The 9,169-nt window shown below is 35.4% G+C and overlaps 1 pseudogene; it reads right to left on the bottom strand.

Moving 5' to 3' along the window:
• Window positions 1–1,329: 1,329 nt before the first annotated feature.
• Window positions 1,330–8,029, bottom strand: LOC120173456 (annotated as a pseudogene).
• Window positions 8,030–9,169: the final 1,140 nt, after the last annotated feature.

The following is a 9,169-nucleotide window of genomic DNA, read 5'->3' as shown; positions in this document are numbered from 1 at the left end:
TGTATGTCTTCCTTATACTTGCGCCGATTTTCTTCTTGTAGAATAGCAGCTGCAACGTCATCGAAGACTAGACTGATGACATTATTGTTTGTCAAGTTGATGATGAGTTGATCATACGAATCCGGTAGACTTTGAAGTAGAAGTTCAACACATTCTTGTTCTCCTATTTTAGAGCTTAAGGATGTAAGCTGAGAAAATAAGTGTTCAGTGTATTTAAGTGCTCCGTCATTGAAGTAGATTCTGGCATACGGAGAGTGTACAATTTTCTCTTAAGAAAAATTTTATTGTGCAGCGATGTGGCCTCGTACAATTTGGTGAGATGATCCCATATCTCCTTAGCTGTCTTCTTCTCCTTGATGCTCGACAATACTTCACCTGCTAATGCTAGATGAAAGTTTGCCATAGCATTCCCGTCTATTTCGATCCATTTGTTGTCATCTGTAAAATCCACCGGCCTTTCACTGATAGCTGCTAGACAATCGTCTTTCCTCAGGATGACCTTAATTTCAATTTCCACAATGAGAAATTTCACCCATTGAATTTTTCAATATCAAATTTCGTTGCATAGCTTCTTTTACGGATAGCTCCCACTATTTCACTATCGTGAATAGTTCTCTGGAACCTTCAAAGAATGGGTAATAACTTCTTACTTTCTTATGTTGGAGGATCCACCTTTTGGTGGCAACCACAAAGATAATAAGAAGATATTACACACTCAAATCTAGCTCTGATACTAATTGTTGCAGAAGATGACTATCGGATAGAGCAAAATCGCAACTGATAATTTGAGAAAATAAAAATGAAGATAAAAGAGACACAAAATTTACGTGGAAAACCCTAAATAATATAGGTAAAAACCATGGACAACGGTAAAAGAATTTCACTATGAGAAAATAGGAATTACAACTTCTCTCGATCTACCAAGGAGAAAACAATGATAATTCTCTCTTGATAAAAAGGAGAAAACAACTCTTAAGAAACTCTCTAAATTCTCTCTAGTATTGGAAGAAAGCTAGAATGCTTTGTGATGGTTTTGAAGCTAAATGAGCTAGGGTATTTATAGTTGAAACTTAAGGACTAATTTGTAAATACCCTAAATTATAATACTAAAATTGAGATTTTACCATTAAATTTTTTCAACCAAACTTTCGGTAGAATTAAATGTTTTGTTTTTTTCTTCAATTATCCACCGAAAGTGGCCATCAATTTGGCCACTTGACTTTTGTATTTTCAACACATACATCTTCCGTACGAGGCTCGCTAATATTCATCAAACAGCTATATACATGCTCACAATCATAAATAAAAGATCACCGACTCTTTTAGTACTTACAGGATCATTTCCAGAATTCCAGAATTCATCAAAGGTCCTGATGTTCTCCGCCGAGAGGAATCCATGGATGACAAACCAGATGCTCGCAAGTCCTCCCCAGCTGCAAGCAAGAGAGGTAAATGGCATAATTCTAATACTAACTTGATTTTTAAACAGGTAAGAGATTCCATTTGCTTGTTAAATATCAAAGAGAACTTAGAAAAAACAGAGAAGGTATAGTATTCTATGCAATGCAAGCTTTGCGTGCGCATGTAAACACACTCGATTAACCAAAAATTTAAAACATAGATAGTAAAGATTAGAGCTATTTATGACAGATTTCAATCATATGAAAGGAGCACCAATTACCTGTGAGTCTGTCAACAATGGCAATAACACGGGTCATGGGATAACTTGTTCCGGTACCAAGGCCCTAACAAAGACGAGCATTACAAAAGATGAATTCCACAACGATTACTAAAAGAAGTAAAATACCCTACTCAAACTCACAAGGGCTCGTGCTGGAGTGGTCAACTGTGATTGCTGGTACTTCAAAATGGTCCAATCAAAGGCATAATTGAACTGAAACCCTGTTTTAGAAAGGATAAAAAAGAATACAGAATGGATGTGATATCGGTGTGGATTAATACAAACTGACAGAATGTACTGCTAAAGAAAAGATAAATTCAAACCTTCACGGATAAAGAGGTCACGAAAGATTCTTTTGAGATAAGCATAGTTTGGCTTATCAACAAATCTTAGTGAACGACAATAATGAAAAGTGATGTGAATTTGTAGGATAACCTCGACATAAGACCTGCAACAATCATAATTTCACAGAAGAATCAGATCCTCAAAACCATAAATCTACCAATTTTTATTACCTTGAATTCCCTTTATAGAAACCTATTGCAACTGCAAGGATCAAGACCTGATTACCTCAATTGAGGTAGAAACCTTCTTCTCACTAATTTCTTTTTTTTTTTATATATTTCTGTTTCTTTTTTCCAGCTTTCAGGCCTTGCCAAGGAAAGATGTAAAGAGAAGTGGCATCAGTATAAAAAATTAGCAAGGAAATGATGCAAGACAAAAAGGAAAGAATGTAGTAAAGATGGCAAGAATCACCTTCCTCTTAGGAAATACATAAGCACAAATCCTAGCGACTCTAAATCATCTCTGCAGCTTTTCTCTAGATGGTATAGGAGTGCCAAGAATCAAAATTAAGAAGACTTGAAGAACGGTCTATACATTAAAGAAAAGACACCACAAATAAGATTGACCATACGTACCGATACCCAAGTGTGTATTCATGCTTGCATATCTTGCAGTGCCAGTCAGATTCTTATTTTCCCTGAAACAGGCATGACCGGTTAGAATATAAAAAAATGGCTTGGCACATCAAAAACAAGCAACAGAATAAATCAGGAAAAAGAAAACTGAAAATAGACATGCCAGTGTTGAGTTTGTGCATCATTATTACCACCACAAGTAATTTGTTATGTGCAAAATAGATCACTAGGAGTTGAGAGAAGAAAAATAGGGAGGTAACGAAATAAATAAGGCTTTCTAAACTATATACAATAAATTACATGCAAGCAGAGTCCTTTCACCTGTATGGAATGCGTTGATGGGTTGAATAGTCTATATTTTTTAGCCAGACCATAGTCAATGATGTAGACCTATGTGAAAGAAAAAAAGCAGTAACGACAAATCTCTTTAAATATTATATGTAACAGAAAAAACATACATAACATAATGATATTTTGAACAGAAAACAGAAACCTGATTCGCACTCCTCCCCAAGCCCATAAGAAAATTATCCGGCTTAATATCTCGATGTAGGAATGCTTTTGAATGAAAAAAATCAACACGGTTGATCTGGGGAGAAAAATATAAAATAGCATGAGGTGACAAGAAATTAATGGAATAAGTTTTTACAAAAATACCATTTGAACTGCAAGCATGAGAACTGACTTTAATGAGAGTTTTTGGCTGCAGAAGTTGAATAAATCTTCAAGACTGGGTCCAAGCAAATTGATAACCAGAATATTATAGTCTCCCTCAACCCCGAACCATCTCAAATTTAGAATCCCAGCTGCCAAGACAAAGATTGAGAAGGGAAATTCAACAACTGCAGTCAAAAGAAACAAAATGAAAAAAATAATGAACATGAAATATAGAAACATCCACAGTTTAAAACAACATCTTTGTGTTTTGGAAAGACAAAAATAATCAGTACTTCCTCCCTGCAGGATCCTGTATAACTTTGACTCATATAACAACGGAGGATGCTTTGTCTTCGCATTTCCTGATCATTAAAGAAAAGGTCAGTAACTTCCTTAGGCACCAAAAGAATTTATTAAGGTTAAAGCAACCACAACACAGAAGTAAACCACTACCAATACTAAATATAAGCAAGCAATTCTAAAACAAAACATCAAAACTTTGAAGTTTGAAGTACAACTAATTGAGCCAAACAACAATTCTAGAAGAAAATCGATTTCTTAATGTCACCCAAGATGAGATTTCCTTCTGACTAAGATTTATAAGCATCATTGATTGATTAACATTAAATGAATTAGGACCAAGTATAGAGAATATGCATTCAATGGTAAATTGGTAGTCAACACTATAAAGAAAGTCTCCCCATTCAACCTTATTCATCTCAAGAGTACCACCTAGAGTATACTGTCCTTGTCCACTATGATGCAAATATTAACTTGGGAACAAATTTAATCCTCTTCCTGAGATATGATGATCCCACCATTTTCAATCCTAATTAATATTACGTTTTCCATTTCCCCCTAAGGGAGCTTGTAAAAATAATTAGCATAATGCCAAGTGGCTGTAAACATCAGCACAGTTTCGGCGATTTGACCTAAATATCACCCTAAATAACACCGTTTGCCCAATATTTCCCTAACTAACACCCTTTCGTCTGAGGTGGCAATAAGGCGCGCTTTAGCGGGATTTTAGCTGACTGGGTTGACACGCGGCGATTTAACCTAAATATCACCTTATAAACCTAATATGCCCTAAATAACACTGTTTGCCCAATATTTCCCTAACGAGCTTCCCCGGAAACGCGCCTTTGCTTTATTTTTTAAATTAGGGTAAAGATTTAGGGTTTATGGTCTAGAGTTATTATAAATTAGTAATTTATTATGTAAAGTGTTCCGGTTATGATTTAAGAATTGTCGAAGGTATTTTTTAATTTTGTATTTAAGGTGGAGTGAATTTAAGTTAAAGTGTTATATATTTCGTTAAGGTGAAAGTGGTGAAGGATTTTATAGGTTAAAGTGCTTTAGGGTAAGGTTCGATTAAATTGAAAATGTTAATTATTTAAAGTAAGAGGTAAGTGGAAAATTTAGGTAGAAAATACACATACATTGGGAAATTATAGAAAATGCAATTACATTTAAATATTAGAAACAAAGACATTCATTGAAATAGAAAATGCAATTGCATAAGGGTTAACGGTTAAGTGATGATAACAGAGCTGGACATTTTTTCTATTGTGCCCGATGTTTTGCAATGCCCACATTTTTTTTGTTCTGTTGACCTCTCCCGAATATCCATATCACAATGTGTTCGAGTGGATCTTGGACGACCTGAGTCCCTCAATAACAACGGATCTGGTACAATTGTAAGCCAAGTTGAATCTCATCTGGGTCTCTTTCGTTACCTATGAGCGGAAACTCAAATTCATATACCTTGAATACTTGTGAATGTTGGAATATGGGGTCAACATAATTTTTGTAGTTCAAATGTGAATGTGAGTAAGCTGCTATGACATGAGAGCATTGATATTTGAGTGCTTGAAAGAAACCATAATCACACCACCTCTCTTGCAGATTAACTCTGAAAGAGTTAGCTTCAATCCCTTGAAGAGGACGTGGCATTTTGGTTACACGAAATAATTCACGGGTGTGAGTAAAATTTGTAACCAACATCTCATTTGATGCATCCACTTTTTTCTATAAATCAACTACTAGTATTGGGTGATAAATATGGCCGTTCCGCATCCAAGTAAGAGCTTGTCCACCGAGCATTGCAAATAGTTGACCCAAACGAAAATAAGTTGTTTTGACCAACGCCGTGACTATTAAATGACGCGCCCCCTTTAAGGTTGAATTGATTGCTTCAGCCAAGTTGGTTGTCATATGACCATAGCGATACCCCCGTCATAAGCATTTGTTCACATTTCTTTGTTGATGTCCATAATGTACTCACACCTTTGAGGTAAGAGTTCGTAACCTAAGCCATAAGGAATATGTAATAGTTAATATGAAGTATAAATAAGTAATACGAAAATGATTGAAAAAATAGAAAAAAGTAACATACCCATGCACACGACTAACTGATGTTCATCATTCTTCTTATATTTTTCATAATAGTTTGCAACAATATGTCAGACACAATAACGATTCATTGTCTTCTCCTTAAACGAGGGCAAACGCAACAGGAAGAATATTGCGGTTACTATCTTGGACCACAACAAATAAAAATTGTTTATATTTCCCATACAAGAAAGTACCATCAATTTGGACAACTGGTTTATAGTACTTCACTGCATTAATACACTGAGGGTAATTCCAAAAGACACGGTAGAATTGGCAGCGATCGCGAACCACTCGATCATTCACGTAATGATGTTTAGTTTCGAACTCAACAATTTTCCCGAGATTAAGTTTTTGCATAACTTCAAACCAACTGGGCAACTCGTAAGAGGAATCTCATTCGCCATGAATTTTGACAATAACATTGTGTTTTTCCTTCCAAGCTTTTTTATAGGAGACGGTGTACCCATATTGTGATTGTATAGCAGAAATCAACACTGCAGCAGCTATATGAGAGCTTTGCTTCATAATGGGCATGATAGCTTGGCAAATAATGTTGGAGTCCAAGATGGGATGATTCTGGTTTATACCTCTTGCACAACACGTATGAGGACCGTTGTATCTGGTTAGTTCCCATAAGTTGTTCTTCCTCTTTCTCTTTGATACATAAACCATCCACTTACATCCGTTGTCACGTTGAACACAGTAGCAAAAATATTTCTCCGTGGTAGATCGATCAACTCGGTAGCGAACTCCATTCCAATATGTAAATCACCGTCATTGACTGATGACTGAAGTTCATAGTTGCAAATATTAGGGAGATCCAGAAATTCTGGCTCGTACATTGCATCATAATTAGCCTCATACATATGTGCAGGAAGTTCGACTGGTATTGTATTTATGGGAACATCATCCTCATCATCATCAGAGTGTACATTAAACTGTGGTGAGTCAGGTTCAACGAATAATCCTGTTTCAGCACCATCTGCACCTGGCTCACGAAGAGGTTTTTCTGGTGGAGATGAGGGATCCTTAGATAATCCAATGTTGAGGTCAAAGAAGTTGTCACTTGCGTGTCCTCCCCTTGAACTTGAAGCCATTGTATCATATGGGCTGTGAACAGACTGTTGTCTCGATGGCATTTCCATGTGCAAGTCGAAAACAGTGGCAGATGAATGTCTACCCCTTGAGGTAGAAGAGATGTTTCCATATGGATTATTGGTGAAGCCACGTGGGTTGAGATCATAAGCAGTTTCTGATGAATGCCTTCCTATTGAACTTGATGGCATGACATCTGACATTGAATTTTCCATTAATGATGTGAAATCATTACAGATCAGCTGCATCAGGCTGTCAACTTGATCAGCTTGATACGCAATGCTAAAGTGAGAGGAATATGAGAGACCACGAGAAGCACAAACCTCAATAAAAATGACATACATTTCAATAAGAGATTGAGAACTTCTCATATGAGCATAAACCATCATAGTAACATCATCATTGGAAAACTGAAATTATATATATGTGACTGGAAAAAGTTCAGTAGGAATATATTGCGTACAACAAAACTGAAGGAACACACGATCAACCGGATGCCAATCAACAATAGCATAACATATAAGAGGCACAACTGACATCCAAACATCTAATAACCAACTCAGTTGGGGTGGGATGCAAACATTTACTTCATCGCTCGCATAAGGTATCCACTGAAACTGAAACATAAATATATAATTCTAATAAATATAATATTCTAATTATATCAAGCATTTTAAATTAAATTATTGATATTTAAAGATGTACCTCAGACCCAGCTTTTTGATCAATAATTAAACGAATTTCCTCTAGTTCACCAGGGATATCTCTATAATTCTTTATTTTCATCAACCACATGTGAAATATAATATAAACTAAATATCACTCTATTTAATTAAAAATATTTAAATCAAAATTTAGTTATGAAATTACCTCAATAATAAGGGGAATACATATGACTCATTAACGATAGGGTATAAGAAAAACATGCTGAACCACGCCCATGATTGGAGAAGCAGGAGACATCCACCGATAGCAGTTTTATTATAATTCATTGCACGACACATTTCTCTAAAGAGAAATGCCAAAACTGTGGCACCCCAACTGTATCTTCCTGCTTCATCAAATTCAATAAGATGACGCAACCACATATAATGCACCTGGTTGCGAGATTTGTCGGACATCAATATTCCTCCAATGATTTGAAGTATATAAGCCTAATCACATGTCTTTGCTTCATCCTCAGAAGCATTTTCATTCAAAACTTTAAAATTGGCTTTTAGCCATGATAAAATAATCTACCTCCATTGAAATCTAGCGGAGCAGCTCCAAGATACTCCATGTATATTGAATGTCAATCACCATCGGTCATAACACACATAATATTTTCATCAACAGGAAGCCCCAAATGCATTGAGACATCCTCCAATGTAATTGTACACTCTCCACATGGAAGATAAAATGTGTGCGTCTCCGGTCTCCACCTCTCAACTAATGCGAAAATTAAGGTGGGTTCGAGTTTGCAACCGCCAACAACTTTCACAATATACCCGAACCCGGAGGAAGGAAGATACGACCAAATACATTTCGGTGTCCATATCTTCTTGTTTTTAATAAATATCTCCAAAATACGATTATTTTCCTAATTAATAAACATTCCAAAAATTTAAAATTAATATAAATTAATGATAAATTTAAATTAAAAATAAAATAAACATTAACATTAATTTTATAAAATATTACCATATCACTAAAATGTCTTGAGATATGATTTGCATCTAATCGCACCAGCATTTCGCTTTACATTATAACTGTATATTTGTTTGCTTACAGTTATAATGGAAAGCGAAATACTGGTGCGATTAGATACAAATCATATCTCAAGACATTTTAGTGATATGGTAATATTTTTTTAAAATTTATGTTAATGTTTATTATTATTATTATTTTTAATTTAAATTTATCATTAATTTTAAATTTTTGAAATGTTTATTAATTAGGAAAATAATCGTATTTTGGAGACATTTATTAAAAACATGAAGATACCGACACCAACACGTATTTAGCCGTATCTGTCTTCCGTCGGGTTCGGGTATATTGCGAAAGTTGTTAGCGGTTGCAAACTCGAACCCACCTTAATTTCCACATTAGTTGAGAGGTGGAGACCGGAGACACACATTTCATCTTCCATGTGGAGAGTGTACAATTACATTGGAGGATGTCTCAATACATTTGGGGCTTCCCGTTGATGGAAATATTATGCGTGGTGTGGCCGATGGTGATTGACATTCAATATGCATGGAGTATCTTGAAGTTGCTCCATCAAATTTTAATGGAGGTAGAATATCTTTATTATGACTAAAAGCTAATTTTGATGTTTTGAATGAAAATGCTTATGAGGATGAAGCAAAGGCATGTGCTCGGGCTTATATACTACGAATCATTGGAGGAATATTGATGCCCGACAAACCTCGCAACCAGG

The sequence above is a fragment of the Hibiscus syriacus genome, unplaced genomic scaffold (assembly GCF_006381635.1).
Source record: "Hibiscus syriacus cultivar Baekdansim isolate YM2019G1 unplaced genomic scaffold, ASM638163v2 tig00111952_pilon, whole genome shotgun sequence".
NCBI classification, from domain to species: domain Eukaryota; kingdom Viridiplantae; phylum Streptophyta; class Magnoliopsida; order Malvales; family Malvaceae; genus Hibiscus; species Hibiscus syriacus.
This window is presented reverse-complemented; position numbering and strand designations above follow the sequence as displayed.